This window comes from Manis pentadactyla, chromosome 6 (genome assembly GCF_030020395.1).
Source record: "Manis pentadactyla isolate mManPen7 chromosome 6, mManPen7.hap1, whole genome shotgun sequence".
NCBI lineage: Eukaryota > Metazoa > Chordata > Mammalia > Pholidota > Manidae > Manis > Manis pentadactyla.
The window spans coordinates 50,429,420-50,449,478 of NC_080024.1; the positions used below are offsets into that span (position 1 = coordinate 50,429,420).

The following is a 20,059-nucleotide window of genomic DNA, read 5'->3' on the forward strand; positions in this document are numbered from 1 at the left end:
CCTAAGAAAGTGGCTAGTTTGATTATTAATGGAGTTTCAAATCTTCGACTACATACAGTTAGGCTAAAGAATTCAAGGGCTGATCTCTTTGGAGATCAAGCCATTAATAGAATTCTCAAAAGGCACAGAAGAATGCTGACAAAATGAGCGACCCCTGACATAGAAAAGGGAGAGTCGGATCGAGATTCAATTAAAGATGAGTTACCAGTTAAAATAGTCCCACATATTTGGAAGACGCCAATCAAAACAGATCCTGACATTATCTCAGAACACTTAGCAGTAATTTCGGTAAAAACTCAACCTCTTGAAAAACTTGAGATGGACTGTTTAAGAAAAACTGGACATAGCATAGAAGAGCTAAGAAGTGCATCAATAAATGGGAGAAGTGTCTCTTCATCAGACACACCTTCAGCCATCTGTGGATGGAAAGTCATTACCTTGTTCATATACATATTTTGGTGAAGAAAGGAGGCAGTGGTTTTATGTAAAAGATTCAGAAAACGAACTGTTCGATAAAGCTGAAAAAGTCATACATTTCGATAACAGAGGAATTCTCAAAAGCTCAAGTTAGCATTCTAGAGAATGCTGGGGAACAATTGTGTTTGCCTCCAGTGGAGAGAGGTACAGTTAAAAACATTATTGACACAGTGCATCGCAAAGTTCTACAAGAATATGAAATGGAAATAATGCCCAATAAAGATTTTCTACATGACACAGGGACACTACACTGGCTGCAAGGATAACCAAAATCATCCGGGCTGAAACTTCTGACTTCCAAATTCATCCAAATCTTATAGGAAAGCTTCCTTTTACGTCTCACTCCAAACTCAGTACTCATGTTTTGGTAAAGAGACTTCAGTGTGATATCACTAAATCAAGATACCAAAGACAAGCTTCATCAACATATACTACGTTAAGACATACTCATTTCAAAAAAATTCTCACTAAGATTCATCTGAGCTGTGTCCCTTGGCCTCCAGTACAGAACACCCAGATTACTTCTCAATCAGACAATACAGTTATAAAACTGATAAATGAAATCATGTCAGTAATTTCAACACAGGCAATATGAACAATTAAACATGGGAATGAAAAAAAAAATGTATGATTTCAGAAAAAGATATACCGTCTATAGTTGATGCCATTTATGCTGATCTTTCTTATTCAGATCTATACCAGTCTCTTACAAAAGTTAAATATGTATAAGTAACATACCTGTTTCAAAAATAGCAAGCTTTGTAATAAAAGAAATTTTTAACCACCATCTTCAGTCATTTTTATCTGGAGATAAAACTCTCAGCTGCACTTCAGCGAATTTGTAAACAGAAAGCAATAGATCCTAAACAAAGAGAGTTGTCTTTCATTGTGAACTCAGCTATCTTTGTAGAGGACGTAATTTCTGAGCCTTTCTGTAAACTCCTTTACGCGTTCTCACATAATGTCTTGGCTGCTGAAAACCCAGATACAGTAAAAGCCAAAATTACTGGCATCGTTACAACATTAGTAAAATGAATTGTTCTGGAATTCACCACATCAGAGATTTTATTTGCAGAGTACTTTGATGGTGACACGTGCTCTTCAGAAGGATTTAGAGAAATGGCACAGAAACCAGTCAACCTAATGTATGAAAAAATATTAGATGAATATAAATCTCTGATTCAAGTACATTATTGGGCTATACCAATATGTGACACTATTTGTTTTGGAAGGAAAATATATCATTTGCTACTGGAAGAAATTTATGATTATCAGGTACAGTCATTAGTTTCAGGAGAATCAGTTCCTTCCTCCGATTCTTCCCCTCAACCTGATATCAGAAATGTACTCAACTTTATCATGAAGGATAGCCATACATGCGTTACTGTGCTGCCTCATCCCCTTTTAGAAGATCTGATTTACAAGCCTCTAGTGCACATCTTCCCTTCAACTGAAGCTGACAGTGAACCAGAAGAGGAAGAAGTTTCACCAGATTATGAGTTTGTGGATGCAGTTTCAAAACTGACTGATGAAATTATCAAAGAAATTTCTGAACATGAGATCCGTCTTGCTACAGCAGAGAAGACTGCAGAAAGTATGCATCTAGAAGAGTGACTGAGAATTTGGTTGACTCTATATGTAATAATATTTTTTAAAAATCCAAATTTCAAGCCCAAGTACAGGAAGATAGATGCAAAGTAAAAAGGAGGCTCATTCCTCAGTAAAACAGCTGGCTTCACTATGAAGGAGATCCTGGATCGTCACTTGCGGCCATTTGTACATGGTAAAGAGTCATCTTCCAGGGACTTTGATTATGGCCAGGTCTCTGTACTTTCTAAACCCGGTAAAGAAAAGATACCACCTTCTCTACATTCAGCTACATTTCTGGAAGACGTAATCATTGACTTTACTCACAAATTTTATTCTCTTCAAAGTGTTACGGAAGATTCTAAGAAAATAGAAATGCCCGAACCAGACATTGTGGACTTCGCTATAAAATTTGCAGACTGTCTGACAGGAGAATTTAGGAAAAGTGAAAGTAAAGTTCTACCGAATGCTGAAGAAGTGTTTTCTTTTCCACCAACTGATAAAGAGACAGTTGATAAGATCCCCGATTTTGTGTATAATCAATTCATAGCAAACTATGGATTTAATGACGTTCAGAAGGATGATGAAAATAACATTGCTATAGAAACGATTACTGCTTTAGCCCAGAAGGCAATCTCTGCATTCAAAATTCAACCACTTTTTTCAGGAGATGGGTCTTCTACCTTCTTTTCATTTCTAAATCCAGATAACATCACCCAGAGGATTCAATGCCTAACAGAGAAAATTTCTACACCAGTAAACAGATGCTTAAAAGGGAACCAACCTGCTTTACCAGAAAAATTCACTGAACACACTGGAAATAGATAGAAGTGCAATGAGTAGAAAGAAAGGTTTCAAAGGTGAGGAGACATCAATGAAAAAAGGCAACATCCAAGATCCGATAGTTACCGCTGTAACTGGAATCATGAAAAATAATGTGGTTAACCTGCTATCAGAGTCAGCTGCAGGTGTGGCAGATAAAAAGGAGAAGGAAAATGGGAATTTCAATTAAAAAATACAATGAGCGGGGTGGGGGTGGAGGTCTCCTTTCCAGCAGGGCGTCCCCGGCCTGCGGGACAGAAGCACCCACTTCTGTCCCACACCAGGGCGGACACTGCGCTGCGGGGCCTTGGGAGCCATCGCGCAGGAGGACGTGGTGGGGAGAGCCTGCGGGGTGAGAAATGCCTGGGGCCTGTGTGGCAGCCCCGAAGTGGGCCATGAGGGGTCCTCTCCGGCTCTGCTAGGTGCTGGCTCTCTCCTTTCTTCACCTCCTTGCCTTACGGGACTAGACCCCTGGTGCAGCGCTGGCATCTGGGCTTTTTCTGGCCTTGCCCAGCCTCCTGAAGTCACCTCAAGATGCATACACATGTTCTAATGGCCCGCTTTCCAAAAAGATGAAACTGAAGAGAAGGGAATCTAGTAATGGAGATTCTTACCCTCAAAGTTGTTGCCACGTTTTGCCAGTAAGAAGGCAGGAAAATGATTTCAATAGCAGCATTGTTGAAACATATTTCCGCTCCAATGGGTTCTATGAGCAGGATCCAGAGATGATCCAACTGGTGCTTAAAAAAATACAGGAGGAGCAGGAGGAAGTGGAGAGGAAACGGAAGTGGCTGCTGAGTTCAAGCCAGAGTAGCCCCGCTCCCTCCGACATTACCGCTGACTCCTATCATTCGTGTCTACGCCCCGATGATACACCAGAGGGCACCTGTTCCGGGCCCTGCTCTCCCGGCCATGGGGCCCACAGCACCAATAGTCTCTCCCCGTCTACCGAATCTCCCACAGCGGTGTCTGCAGCCCAGCCGGCCCAAGCTACAGGTGCACCACCAGTTAAGAGTTGGCTCGGATATGGTACAACGAAGCTTCTCTGACAACCCTGAATCTTGGGCCGTGGAAGATGTGATCCTGCTCCTGAGACAAAAAGATCCTCAGATATCAGGCCTCCTCGCTGACATCTTCAGGGAACATGACATTGATGGGAAAGCTCTGCTACTACTCAACTTTGACGTGATGATAAAGTACATGGGGCTTAAGCTGGGGACGGCCCTGAAGCTGTGCCACTACACTGAAAAGCTTCAAGAGGAACATCACCTTGACAACTGAAAACATGTTTGTGTAGATTCACGTTGGATGTAATTGTGGGGAGACCAGTGCATCTTGGTGTACGATCATTTCTCTGCCCTCAGCGGTTTTCGTTGTGTAGAAGTTTCCTCTAAAAATATGTTATCTCCAGAATTGCATCAAATTGGTAGTTTGTTCTCTACATCTTTTTATTACTTTCATTGTATACTTTACAAATATACTTCATGCAGGAAACAGAGAAACAACTTTGATTTCAGTTCATGTTTATACATAGAACCAAGGCAGCTGAATCCCAAAGGGGAGATTAATCCCTAATTCTTTTGCTGACAAGTTCTCCAATGAAATCCATGAGAAGTTCTCCCTAAAGATGCAGCTATAGGTAGATACCATCTTTCTCAAATATTTTATGTCAGCTACCACACTGTCCTGTTGGTGCTCTACCAGTTTCCCAAAAGGGAATAGCCATATAAATCCCTTCCATTCCTGTGACTATTTCTCTGTACGTTGTTATCTTTCTTCTTTAAAGAAAAAAAATTTTATAAGCTTTCGTGAAGTGTTCTTACCAGTGTTTTAATAAATTATAAGAAAAAGTAGTTGTTTTACTCAAAAAGTATTATACTACCCAGGTGGTTTGGAGGGAGCCTGGTAACTCTTTTTAGTTAAGTACCTAGTATTTTGAAACATCCGTATCTTGCCTAAGCTTGGACATTTAAGTAGGCATTCATTGCTCCCATCCCTCCCTAAAGTTGCATACGTCCAATCATTTAAAAGGCAAGTAATTCATTGTGTGTTTATTCCTCGTGTGGATACTCCTTCATATTTATCTTTTATTCTATACCTGAAGTATACACACAAGTAAATCTTTCTTTCATTTAAAATGGCACACTTTGCTCTTCCACAGAGGTAAAGATTACATACAGCGAGATGCGTTTTTCCGTTAAACATACGCACATCCTTAGCCACCACTGGGACCTCTCCGCTCACTCTTCAGAGTTTCCACACAGGGAGGTTCTCTGTCTTGTGCAATGTTTCTAAATTGCTTTCTGAGCCATTTATCCTACTAAACTTTGGGAAGGATATTTTGATTTGTCATTGTGCTCTTTATTTTAAAAATGAGAACTTGTAAGTGAAACATGTTCATTGTTATTATTTTGTTATAATTACATTGCTATATAACAGAAAGTGTTACTGTTTATAAGCTATGAGAATTGGTGCCCCCGTATTAGCCATGTGTTAGAAATACCAACGAAATCTTCACCAAGGACAAGAATGTATATTCTCTCTTTGTAGAAAACCACGTGTGCTTCATAAGCAAATGCAACTGTTTACTGGGCATAAAGAGTGGATTCATTTATGTTATGTTTTATCATACTCATTTGTGTTATTCCTTATAAGACAAGATTCTAATTTAAACTTGGGCTTTTTGTCAAATTTTTGTGTGAAGATACTGTGTCCAGCTGAACAGACCTCAGGTGCTTGTGTGGATAATACATTTCACAGTTCTCAGATTTCAAAAGACAATAAAGTTAAATAAGCACACACACACAAAAAAATACAATGAGAATATATCAAAAGTTACTTCAACTACTAGTATGAAAAGTAAAGATACAAAAGGACCCAGACTTAAGACTAACACATAAAAATAAAGACACTGAGAAGAAAAGTACATCAGCTCCAGAATCTGAGGAAAGCCACGGTAATGAGGCACACACACAATTTCCAGCAGCTACTAATGATATAGAACATGAGGAGAAACCTGGAGCAGATTTTGAAACAGACAGCGAAAAGATTAACAGACTAAGAGAAAATTCGTTAAGAAAAAGGAGACAAGCCCTTTCATTTATCCTCTTTGGCATCTAAAGAGAGAAATACGGAGACCACAACAGAGAAAATTTTGAAAGCAGGTACCCCAAAAACAAATGGAGTGGAAAGACAAGCCTCTACATCTCAAATAGCTGTAAATGAGGAACAATATTCAGATTATGAACATGTTCAAAATATCACTGAAAATACTTATGATGATATCTTAGAAATATATCATTCTCAAGGATCCACAGATGATTCACATCTCCAAACTCCCCCAGTGATGGGTCACTGCAGGTAATTCAGGAGGTTGGCAAGGATACTGCACAGTCTGTTTCAACAAAGCATTTATACCTCTCAATTAGCAAAATTCTCCCTGCCATAGAGAAAGAGGGAGAGAAAGAGAGAGAAAAAGAGAAACTGAAAGTAAAGGAGATTAAAATTGAACCTAGTAAAACAAATACTCACCAGTACCAACCAAAACATAAACCTGGAATTTTTCCTGCTAAGTTTTTAGAAGACATTATCACTGAAATGAATAACAAATTGACCTCTCTTCCTCACCAGAAACACAAATGTGTGAAAGATGTCAAAATGTAAGTGACGATGAGAATCAAACAGAATTGTATGAAACAGCTATGAAACTTATTGATTCACCGTTAAAGGACTTTTCAGATGCTCAAATTAACGTATTTACAACAGATCGGGAAAAATCAGTTCCTTCCATCAGTAGAAAACATGTCATCATCAGTTCCTAAAGTACTTTCCGGGCATAAAGAGTCAACTCAGAGAAAGCATCACCTAGCATTAAGAAAACTGTGGATAAAATTCCACATACACACAAAATGACTAAAATCTCCTCTTTAAACAAGATACCTGTCCTAAATAACATACCAGCAATCGATCAAGCATTGGTCAACAAAGTTGTTCACTCCTCTGTAAGCAATATTTTGAAGGAATATAGGTCTCAAGACTCCATTCGTAAGACTATAAAAACTAATGGGGAAAGTACAGCAAGATAACTAACTAGTGCAGTGATAAATGAAAGTTTTCAACAGCAGTTTAATTTTATATTTTGTGATGAGATTCCACCTTTAGCATGTTTGCCTCTCGAATCTAAGGATTTTGTTAAAAAGATCCAAGAAAGTGGTTAAAAGAGCCAGCAAAGAATGTCAGGCATTGTCCCCATATACCGTCATGCTGCCTCATGAATCTTGAGAGAATGTGATTTCTGCTCTCTTACCTAAAATCTTCTCAACTGTGTCTAACACCAAAGCAGAAACGTCTGAGGGCAAACGGTTCACAGAACTGGATTTCCTTCAAACGTAGTTATTAAGCACAGTTACAAAAGAGATCTCCAAAGATGATGATATGATTACACAGTATGTGGACTCCTTACATCCCAATGATGATGAAATTATTCAATTAGTGGTTCATTCTACTTACAATAATCTGTCACAGTATGGGTCACAAGAGATTATACAAAATTGTGTATCCAGTGGATGCAGAATCCTTTCTGCGGGAGTCTAGCTCCAGCCTAGGGGTGGGATGCATGAAGGTGCAGGACAGAGTTGGCATATGGAGAGACATGACACGGAGTCAGTTGGAGGAGGTCTCTCGACAAAGTGCCAATGACAGCTTTATTTATACCATTTTGCACAAGGATATGATTTTTTTCTCTCTTCTTTTGCTTAACAAGCATAGGCAAACTTTTTTTTTCTGTTTCTCATCTATGCATGGCTAGCCAAGTGTTAGGTGATCTTTTTTCTGTTCCTTGACCTAAACTTTTCCTAGCAACATGAATTCTATTGTTTCTCTCTTTGCTATGAAAAGTGGTTTCTGAGTAATGCAAGTGACCACAGAAACGTGCAGCATGTAGCAGTCACTATGGAGTCTATCGGCTCAGGGTGAAATACAGGTCACTCACTGCTACAGTTAGCTAGGCAGGTATCATCATCTATATTTCTAATGCAATGGGTCCCAGTCCCCTCATAATATTTACTCTATCATGGGTAGATGTAAGATAAAGACAGAAAGCATGATTAAGTGCTGTTAGAAGGCAAGTATAGATGATCAGGTCTGTGCCTATAGACCAGGTATTGATCCAAGCTAGACAAGGGCAACATAACATCCACAGGTGTAGACAATTTCTCCCAACACTGGGGCGGTGAGGTTCTAAGCCTCACCTCTGTTGGCCCCCATTTTCTCACCTGATGGCCCCCCTGCGACTGTGCCTGTCTTAGGTTGTTCCTCCCATGAGGAATCTTACCCGTCTCTGGCTAACCAGCCATCTTCTGGGGCCATACAGGGAGATGTAAAGCTGGTAAGTGAGAGAGAAGCAATATTCTTTGAAAATGTAAGCTTTTTACTTCTTTGCAGATTTATGCCCTGTGGCTTCCAGGCCCAGCACTTGTCTTGAGGTATCTTTACCTCTTGGAAAAATTATGGTACTCGGTAATTCCAAATATGAGGCACAGCTTCTAGTAAAAGGCTGTAATTAGGAAGGAAGAAGAAAAGCTAGAGAAGTAGCAGATGGAAGGAAACATGAGAAGGTGGATTAAGTGTCAGACAGGGATATTCCATTCAGTATTCCCCTATAACTCTATTTCTCTAATTTTCCTATATAACTCTTCAGCACTAATTTCACTAGCCTTGCAAACAAGGGGGGCACATTCCCACTTAGGTGGAGATGGGGTAGTCAATGTTTGACTAGCTACCTACAGGTTTTGGTATTATTCTATGCCAAGATTGCCATCTGGCCTCTGCGTGTTCTATTCTTCAGGAGCACTGTCCTGAAAAGCTTCTGGGAAGTTTATGTTCTCCTCCTTTCCGTGCTGCTTATAAAAGTTTAGATTAGTCTTTGGCAAAAATGCAAGCAAAAGCAAAGCCAATAGTATAACGGAGAAAAACAAAATAAAAGGTGGGTAATAGGGGGAGCCAGCTGTGAAGGCCCCCGCTTTGCTACACAGCTTGAGTAGCATGGCTCCTGGCACCTTTCTCAAACCATAGTTGACTTGACTCTAAAAGTGTCTGGCAATCAGCTGCAGAACTATTTTTCTGGAGAGCTAACTCCATCAGTGTTCAGAAGCTAACTACATTGTTGAAAATATTCTTAAAGATGTTATCCCAACTGCTGATGCTTCCCAGCCTCAACCATCACGTGCTCATATACTGCCTTCTGATGTAGTAGAAGAAACTGCTGTAAAATTTTTATTGACGCTTTTGTCTATGTTTCCAACAGTAGATAAAGAAAGAACCAAATCTGGAGAAACTGAAATGCAAAAGATAACCTCAAAAGTATTAAATTCAATACAAGAATTTATCTCCAAAAATTTATAAGATAAAACTCGTATCACCAGCCAAGGAATTGCCTACTGTACCTTCAGCTGACAATGAAACTATTGAAAAAAGTAGTTAACTCGTTTTATACTAGTCTTTTAAAGCACTCTGGCTCACACACCTCTATAGTGAAAGATTTAATGGGTAAGAGCATTGGCCCTTTCTGAGATAATAGGTTTTTTAATGGTGAAGGAAATTTCCAATTCCGAATTTCAACCTAAAGTGGAGGAAGAAGTATCAAAGTCAGAATTAGTTTTGGAAGCTGTCAAAATTATGGAAAAAGTGGTCAAAAGTGTTGATAAGTTCAAGTCCCAGGAAAAGTCTTCATCCAAAAAAGGTCCTATGTTACACACTACAACTTTAGAGGAAGCTTTGGCTTTGTTCTTGGCTAACATTGTAACATTGCCAAGTGTCCCAAGCAAAGATGCAAAAAACTTGTCAAGGCCTGAGTTAAATAAAATTGCACCTCAACTGACAAAATCTGCGGCAGCTGAAATTTCCAAAAGTAATACTAATCTTGTTTCTGCTGATCCCGAAGAACACTTTTGAAATCCAGAAAGCATAGAAATGATTTCTCAGGTTACTGATTCTATTTATAGCGATACACTGCAACAATCTGGAGCCCATAAAGATCTTTATTACGACATAAAAGGTACAAAAAGAGCCTTCCCTAAGAAAGTGGCTAGTTTGATTATTAATGGAGTTTCAAATCTTCGACTACATACAGTTAGGTTAAAGAATTCAAGGGCTGATCTCTTTGGAGATCAAGCCATTAATAGAATTCTCAAAAGGCACAGAAGAATGCTGACAAAATGAGCGACCCCTGAAGTAGAAAAGGGAGAGTCGGATCGAGATTCAATTGAAGATGAGTTACCAGTTAAAATAGTCCCACATATTAGGAAGACGCCAATCAAAACAGATCCTGACATTATCTCAGAACACTTAGCAGTAATTTCTGTAAAAACTCAACCTCTTGAAAAACTTGAGATGGACTGTTTAAGAAAAACTGGACATAGCATAGAAGCGCTAAGAAGTGCATCAGTAAATGGGAGTAGTGGCTCTTCATCAGACACATCCATCTAATTTAGGAAAGATAAAGAAAGGAAGACATACTTCATTGACTAAGACAGGACAATTGGATGTAAAACCCCTAGAGGTAAGTGCAAAAGCAGTAACAAATCATTAAAATTAAAATTCACAATACAAGTGAATAGAGAGGCACAATTGTTCTGTGATTCCCTTCCTCAAACAGGTATATGGAAATGCATTTTTTCTTATTCCCTAGCACTCTAGGAGAATTGGTTACACTTGTTCATCCATAAAGTCATGTAACTTACTGGGACTTGCCACATCAGCTCTGTGGCTCACTCTCAAGGTCTCAGGGTAGTTTTCCTAAGACTATCAGTTTAAACTGGCTTTTGAAAGAAAAATTATGGGAACACAGGGACATACACTTAATAGTAAAACCAGGCTGACTAAAATCATGATCTTCATCTGACAATTCAGAAAAGCAATCTCATATAGTTCCTGTAGTTTTTTATTGTGGATTATCTAATGGTATCTTCAAGGGCCAGTTAATAGAATATCAGGATATATGAACTCTCAAAAATTAGCTAAAATAGTTTTAATTTCTCAAACTTATGGCTCTACACAGTATTTTTTACTTTTAGCAACATTCATCAACAAACATTAGACTGCAGACACTTAGATTATACTTATTATCTCACTTTACTTAGCCTTCCTTCCTCAGTTTTTCTATACTCTCAAGAAGTACCCAGTTTCTTCCTCTTCTATCCTTGTTCAAGACCCAGCAGCCCATGTACTGCCATTTTTATGAACCCAATGTTAGAAAATCCATCAACATCATCCACCACATAAACAAAAAGATGCACAGAAACCATATGATCATTTCCATTGATGCTGAAAAAGCATTCAACACAATTCAACATCCATTCATGATAAAGACTCCAAACAGAACGGGTATCAGGGCAACATAATAAAGGCCATATATGAAAAACCCACAGACAATATCGTTCTGAACAGAGGGAAGCTGAAAGCTTTTCCTCTAAGATCAGGAACAAGACAGGGATGCCCACTCTCCCCACGGTTATTCAACGTAGTACTGCACGTCCTAGCCACAGCAATCACACAAAACAAAGAAAAACAAGGCATCCAGATTGGTATAGAGGAAGCCAAACTGTCACTATTTGCAGATGACATGATATGGTACATAAAAAACCCTAGAGACATCATTCCAAAATTACTAGAACTAATATCTGAATTCAGCAAAGTTGCAGGATACATAATTAATATACAGAAATCTTTTGCTTTCCTATACAATAATGACAAATTAACAGAAAAAGAAATGAGGAAAAAAATTCCATTCACAATAGCATCAAAAAGAATAAAATACCTAGGAATAAATCTAACCAAGAAAGTGAGAAACCTGTACCATGAAAACCACAAGAAACTATTAAGACACTAACAAATGGAAACTCATTCCATGCTCTTGGCAAGGAAGAATTAATATTGTCAAAATGGCCATCCTGCCCAAAGCAATCTACAGATTCACTGCAATGCCTATAAAAATACCAGCAACGTTCTTCAACGAACTGGAACAAATAGTTTTAAAATTCATGTGGAACCACAAAAGACAACGAATAGCCAAAGCAATCCTAATAAGGAAGAATAAAGCAGGGGGCATCTCACTTCCCAACTTCAAGCTCTACTACAAAGTAACAGTAATCAAGACAATTTGGTACTGGCACAAGAACAGACCCACAGACCAGTGGAATAGAACAGACTCCAGATATTAACCCAAACATATACGATCAATTAATATATGATAAAGGAGCCATGGACATACAATGGGGAAATGACAGCCTCTTCAACAGATGGTGCTGGCAAAACTGGACAGCTACATGGAAGAGAATGAAACTGGATCATTGTCTAACCCCATATAAAAAAGTAAATTCAAAATGGATCAAATACCTGAATGTAAGTCATGAAACCATAAAACTCTTAGAACAAAACATAAGCAAAAATCTCTTGGACATAAACATGAGTGACTTCTTCATGAACATATCTCCCTGGGCAAGGGAAACAAAAGCAAAAATGAACAAGTGGAACTATATCAAGGTGAAAAGGTTCTGTACAGCAAAGGATACCACCAATAGAACAAAAAGGTATCCTACAGTATGGGAGAATATATTCATAAATGACAGATACGATAAAGTGTTGACATCCAAAATATATAAAGAGCTCATGCACCTCAACAAACAAAATGCAAATAATCCAATTAAAAAATGGGCAGAGGAGCTGAACAGACACTTCTCCAAAGAAGAAATTCAAGATGGTCAACAGACACATTAAAAGATGCTCCACATCACTAGTCATCAGAGAAATGCAAATTAAAACCACAATGAGGTATCATCTCACACCAGTAAGGATTGCCACCATCCAAAAGACACAACAACAAATGTTGGCGAGGTTGTGGAGAAAGGGGAACCCTCCTACACTGCTGGAGGGAATGTAAATTAGTTCAACCATTGTGGAAATCAGTATAGACGTTCCTCAAAAAGCTCAAAAGAGAAATACCATTTGATCCGGGAATTCCACTCCTAGGAATTTACCCTAATAATGCAGCAGCCCAGTTTCAAAAAGACAGATGCACCCCTATGTTTATTGCAGCACTATTTACAATAGCCAAGAAATGGAAGCAACCTAAGTGTCCATCAGTAGATGAATGGATAAAGAAGATGTGGTACATATACACAATGGAGTATTATTCAGCCATCAGAAGAAAACAAATTCTACCATTTGCAACAACATTGATGGAGCTAGAGGGTATTATGCTCAGTGAAATAAGCCAGGCGGAGAAAGACAAGTACCAAATGACTTCACTCGTATGTGGTGTATAAGAAAAAAGAAAAAACTGAAGGAACAAAACAGCAGCAGTCTCACAGAACCCAAGAATGGACTAACAGTTACCAAAAAGGGAAAGGGACTGGGGAGGATGGGTGCGAAGGGAGGGATAAGGGGGTGCGAGGAGAGAGGGGCCATTAAGATAAGCATGTATAATGTGGCAGGGGGCATGGGGAGGGCTGTGCAACACAGAGAAGACAAGTAGTGATTCTACAGCATCTGACTACACTGATGCACAGTGACTATAATGGGGTTTGTGGGGGGGACTTGCTGAAGGGGTGTCTAGTAAACATAATGTTCCTCATGTAATGGTAGATTAATGATATCAAAAACAAAAGATTAGTGTGGAGTTTGAGGTAACTTAACCTCTCCATCATTAACACTACTCAAGACTCAAATACATGAAAGCAACAAAACAGAGTAAATGAACCTTCCTTACCTTGACAACTTGTGGTTTTTCCAAATTTGTCTGCTTTCTCCATGTCCACACACTCTCCACTGGAATAGCCCGTCTTCTAACCTACCTCCCTGCCTATTATACAAAGCCCTGAAATCAGCATTCCCATTTTAAAGTAAAGACTAGGGGAAAATAGTACTACATAATTCTAGAGAGGTCACCCATGACAACTAGCTCTACTAATCACCCCAGATGTTTAGCTATACATCCATAAACATAGAATATCAAACATCACTACATATTTGAGCAAAATCAATTCTCTGAAAGCTGCATTTTTTAAATCAGCCATCAAGGCATTAAACTCTTAACCAGCATTACAGAAAAAAACATAAATATCACAAATTTGTTCAATGTAAAAAATATAATTAACAGAAGTAACTAAGGGCAAGGAGTATGTGCTAAATTCTTCCTCATTCATACTAATAACAGTGTTACTAAAAGTTCATGTGCATAATGGGATTAAGCAGAAAGTATTTAGAAACTTTTTAAAAAATTTGACAGTGATTTTATGAGTAAAACCTAATAATCTACTTGCTGGAAAGTCAACAAATCCTACCTCAAGGTCAATAAATCAAGAAATAAGAACTGTAAGAACTAAAAAACAAATTGCTCAAAATTATTCCCCTCAGTCAGGACCTGGGGGTTCTAGAAGGAATTATATTACAGTGGTTCTCATTCAGTATTATGTCTGTGTGTTTCTATTTACCCTATATTTTGTGAACTTCTTAGGAGCAGAAACTAATAATTTTACCCCCCCATGCATATGAGTCATTTATTGTATCTACTAAAGGAAACTGAAACCAAAAATCTTAATCGAATAAATGCAGTACTTAAAAAAAATCATTAAAAACAAAACAATTTAGTTTTGACAGCTATGTTAAGAGGAAATATTATGCAGACCATGAGCTTTGGAGTTAGTCTGGATTCTTTGTTACTGACTAGCTGTGTGGACTAAGTTTTAGATTCTTTATCTATAAGACACACTACCTACACTGACAGAGTTAGTATGAGGAATGCATGAACTGCACATTGAAGGCTCAGCACAGTGCTTGGCATAGAAGTAATACATGTTACCTGTCATTTTTCTATAAAACTTAAAACCTGAAGAGTATAATCACAAACCCAACCCATTTTACTTACAGATAATCCACTTTTCCATTGCATCCAAAGAGAGATATTCACAAGGCATCTTAAAAAGACAAAACATAAATTTATGGTTAAGAGATATTTTTAAAAATCCATATTTAGTCACTTTCCTTGTCTTTCACCTGAAAATTCTTACTATTTAAATTTTTAGCTCAAATACCACAACAAATTTGACAAGTTGGATAAAAGTTTCATAACCTGTATTTAAACCTGCAGTCCATAACGGGCAATGAGAGTTGTGCCCCTTCAGATTTACACAACCCTGAAACCTCTCTTTAAAAAACACTATTGCTAAATTGTCTTCGATATTCTAAGTGAGAAATCCCAAATTTCCCAAATCTACTCAGTTTGCATAGTCCAAAGGACAGTATTTTAACCAAGTTAAGAAAAGATTTATGTACACAGATGCTATCTCACCCAAATCGGTAATTACATATGTGTATGTTTTCCATATGCATACCATCTATATTAATATACAGAGAAAAAGATTGAGGAAAAATAGAATAACAATTAATTATCTGTAGTTAAATAAGATTTGGGTCATTTTTGTTTCCTTATAATTTTCTGCATCTTCCAAATTTTCTACAATAGAACAAAACAAACACTTAAACTTAAAAGAAAGTACTCTTACAACTAATGGTATTAGGTTAACATCAGAATCTAAGAACTGCTATTTTTTTGTAAAAATCAACTTTATAATTTTTATCCAAAAAGGGAAATATGGACCCATACAGTCTCAGACTGTGCAGGATTGAGCATTGTACCGGGTGCACGGACGAGACTCAGTAACTGGGCGTTTCTCCACTGGTCAGCTGACAGATTCCTTCGAGGATACACCATCCGAAGAGAACTTAGTGCATCTGAAAGAGACTAATTAAAACAGGAGAAAAGAAAGTTGAGGAATAAAATGTTTTTTTCTTTTTCAATTAAATTCAAGCTACAAACTATTGTGCATTTCTAACTGCACCATCCTAAGACAAAGAACCTATTTACAACTATGCTCCATATAACAACTGAGGTGGGTCCTGGCTACCCACTTCTAGATCTTTTTTTTTTTTAATTTCATAAAGCTCTGTATTCCTGGAAAGGAACTTAGCTCAGGAAATGTTACTTTCTTAAAAGTTAAAATGTTTGGCTTGGGATCTTTATTTCAAAAGGAGTGGAGAGCCTAGTGTCATCCTTCTCTGTATCATTTTCTACTCTGATGGCTCTCAGTGAAAGAAAAAGCTAGTAGGGTTATATTACTAAATTAACAGAGTTCAACATGTTTCCTGGTTCTCCAAAGAATGCCTTATAAAAATAATTCACTGTATTCTCTTAATTACTTCTATTTGCCATTTAGTCTATTAATTAAAGCTCTGTCATCAAGGTATTTAATGCTTCACCTCATCTACTCTTTGCTTGTTTTTAACTGTCCTTGATATTCATCCTGCTTCCTAAAAATTCTTTACAGAGTGATTCTTTCATCCGGCTGCACATAAACTGCCAGAGGTGTTTGTTCAGAATAGAGATTCCAGGGCTGTATCTGAAACTTAGTGAAACAGAACCTCTGGGAGTAGAACCTCCCCCCCCAAGGAATCTATGTTTTTATTACATTCTACCAGTGATTCTGAGTATGTTTCAAAATTAAATTAATTTTAACAAATCCTAGCAAATACCTGGCTGCCTTTCTATCAAAACTGAGAGATACCATAGAACACGGTAAAAATCAAAACTGGGATATAACTGGTCTAATCCAAATGGGTAACTCTCCTCAAGAAATTATAAATAGTCATGCTCAGTGAAATAAGTCAGGCAGAGAAAGACAAATACCAAATGATTTCCCTCATTTGTGGAGTATAACAACAAAGCAAAACTGAAGGAAAAAAAATAGCAGACTCACAGACTCCAAGGAGGGACTAGTGGTTACCAAAGTGGAGGGGTGGTGGAGGGAGAAGGGGATTGTGGGGTATCATGATTGGTGCACATGGTGTGTGTGGCATCATGGGGAAAACAGTGTAGCACACAGAAGACAAGTAGGGACTCTGTGACATCTCACCACACTGATGGGCAGGGACTGCAATGGGGTATTGGGGGGGTGATTGATAATAAGAGTGAATGTAGTAACCACATTGCTTTTCTTGTGAAACCTTCATAAGAATGTGTATCAATGATACCTTAATAAAAAAAAGAACTTATTAATAGTCTAGTGCATGCTAATAACTATGGAGAACTTAAAAAGAGATCTCACATCCTTTAAGGAAATTTTACTCACCTAAGTGGGAGAAGAACCAAATCTGAAGTGGCTAAATAAACACAAGGCCATATCTGACTGGCAAAAAGTAAGTAATAGATCCAGAAAGAAAACAGGAATAGGGAGACACTCCTAGGTAAGAACACAGCACTACCAAAATCAGAGACAGATAAGTGTGATACGCTCAGCACTTTGAGGAATCCTTATACTTCCATCTATAATGATGATTTTTTACTTCAAAACTGGTTTTCACCCACCATCTTCAAACTAATGATTCAACTAACTCCAAGACATTAAACCTATATAAATTTGTGGGTATAATACAGCATCTAAAGAAGTTAAACTGGAAAACCCATCCTCAGAATGTTCACGGGAGTAAGAAAATTGACAAAAAATTCATGTTAACTAGGCCAAAAAAAACCCTCACAGATTCATATAAAATAGTTATTATTAAAAAGTCTGTCATCAAAGAGTACAATGAACCACAGTTCTTGTATCTTGACTTTTAGCTCTGGTTTTGCCACTATTGCTGCCAAATGGCTTACCTTGTCGTGTCACTTCTCCATGCTTCAATTTCCTTATCTATAAATAATGACGCTGTATGAGATACCTATAAACTTCCTTGATGTGCTCAGAAACTACGGCTTGAATCAGTCCTATTGCAGACAAGTCATAATGGCAAGATCCCTTAGAACCAAAATTATTTCATTAAGAACTATCTTTTTATATATTATAAAAAATATACTGCAAGTTATTTCCATAAAACTCCTACAATTTTTTGTAAGCTATATTTAATGTAACTAAAATGTATCAAATACTTTGTATCTAAATACTTTTAATGAAACAGCTCATTTAATCCTTGTAACAACCATATGAGATAGGTACTACTATTAATCCATTTTTATAGATATCAAAACTGAGGTATAGTGAAGTCGGTTAACTTACTTGCCCAATATTACACAGTTAGTAACTGGCAGAGTTGGTATTGCACTCAGGAAGTCTCATATGAAACTAGACATTCTCAAATACTAAACTTCACTACCTCTACACCCTATACTGAAGCTAAAACTATAATGATCAATAGATTTCTAGCTCTCTGTGTACTATTTGGAACCTAAATGATTAGTTCTTTGATTTACAATTAGATAAAACCATGCACAGCTATTATTCACATCTCATTATTATTATTTTCCTAAAAGAAGTTCATCTTTACACTCCCTCCTATACCTATTAAAACATGTCTAAAAACCAGCTCTTACCTTGCTATGGGGTACAAATTCTTCCATCATCTTTAAAGGGTTTTCATAATCCACGATCATCTGACCAAGGCGTGGGTATTCTCAGTCACTTAAAAGAGACATACCAAATTTCACTGAGTTATAAGCCATCAAATTGAAAACTTCACAAACTGTTTTAAAATGTAGGTCTACCTTGCTCCGTGGGTCATTTCATGAGCATAGTTGTATAATCCAATGATTGCCTTCCTTTCTTCAATTCGAGACAGCAGGATCATTAGTGTTGTATAGGTTATGATCAAATCTAAGTAGTTTTTTGTTAAATCAAAGTTTACAGTCTAGAAAAAAAAATCAAGTTTAATTCCTTCTATTTTGCAAACTTTTCAACACACATACACACACACAACTTCACGGCAACTACTCAAAGCTAGTAATTTCTGCAGTTATTTATTTTATCTTTATTTCTGAAATTCTAATTCCTTTCACCAAAAATATGCCAAATATTTGGGAGTCATAGACAACAACTATGTGTTTGTGACACAGTTTTATGGATAAAATGGAGTTCACAATCACCCTATTTTAAACTGGTAACTGTTTACAAGGGTAACGAGAGTAAAAAGAAACACTAGAGCCAATCTCGGTAAGCAAGAACAAGGAATATTAAATATGTAAATAAAAAGGCTTGTCATGAAGTCCATAGAGACATTTTTCACTTTAACTTCTTGCACCTAGCAATTGTCTTACTAAGGAAGTCTATCAAATATGCGTTCTACAGAGAAAAATTACTATTTACTTAACTTTAAAATTGGGCCTACTAAAACACTGAAATTAACAATATACACAACACTTATTATATTTAGTGATAATCAAACAAGTAAAAATAGAGAATGCTGTAATTCCTTACCTTAAAAAAATAGCTACAAAACAAGCCAAATAAGCAGTGCTAAAATTTTATACACTAGTCTTACAAGTTTTCTCTTAAAAAAAAGTTCAGTTTCCTTAGTTCTACTAGAAACAGAACAATTGGAATTCTTTTCTGAAAATAATACTTACAATATCAAAGAAGACTTGGCAAGCAGTAGTATTCGGCAATTCACAAACATGGTCCTGAAAATAAAAGCTTCTTTTAATTTTTTACCTATGTAAATAATACTAAATTCAGAAAACACAAATAAAATGTATTTTAAATTTTAGTTCTAGAATAATTCTAATTTTATTATCTATAAGTTACAAAGTTATCTATACAATATCAATCTACCTTGAAAAGTTATATTTTTTGTATTAAAATACAACACACCTTAAATTTCATGACATCTACAAATGTGAAGTAGTATAATGCCAAATTTTTCAGAATCCCAGAATTTTCTTTCTGAAGTTGAGCAAGCTGTCGCTGTAAAAACAAAATTAAAATGCATTGCTCATTGAGAACACAAATATTTAATTTTACTACAAACTATCTTCTTTTATGATTGCTATATGGAAGCAAAGGCTTTTAGAACAATATTTCTAGACGATTAAGCCTTTTTTTAAAAACCGAAATACTTGAGACAGTAACTGCTAACAGTGGTCAGCAACTGACAGTGTGAGGCTATAAAACGAATCAAAGCAGATTAGTACCAAACTGCACTACTATTAAGGAAAATAGGAAAATGTTACGATAAAAATAATTTTCAAATGAACACTTTAAAAAAATTAAAACAGTTGATGATCATGATCACATTACTAGAAGTGGGAGAAAAGGTGAAAAACATTATAACTTACACTACAAAAACAATG

General features: G+C 37.0%; 1 long non-coding RNA gene across 3 annotated transcripts in view; it reads right to left on the reverse strand.

The window, feature by feature from the left end:
* Positions 1 to 19,280, reverse strand: part of LOC118933467 (uncharacterized) — a 56,859-nt gene extending 37,579 nt beyond the window's left edge. For 2 of the 3 annotated variants that reach the window (XR_008998243.1, XR_008998241.1), the window contains exons 1-3: positions 18,308 to 19,278; positions 15,580 to 15,685; positions 14,810 to 14,858 (exon numbers count right to left, since the gene is read on the reverse strand). This is a non-coding gene — a long non-coding RNA (uncharacterized LOC118933467). Of the gene's footprint in view, positions 1 to 14,809; positions 14,859 to 15,579; positions 15,686 to 18,307 lie in introns of all 3 variants that reach the window. The other variant, XR_008998242.1, reaches the window with a different exon arrangement.
* Between the last annotated feature and the right edge of the window lie 779 nt (positions 19,281 to 20,059).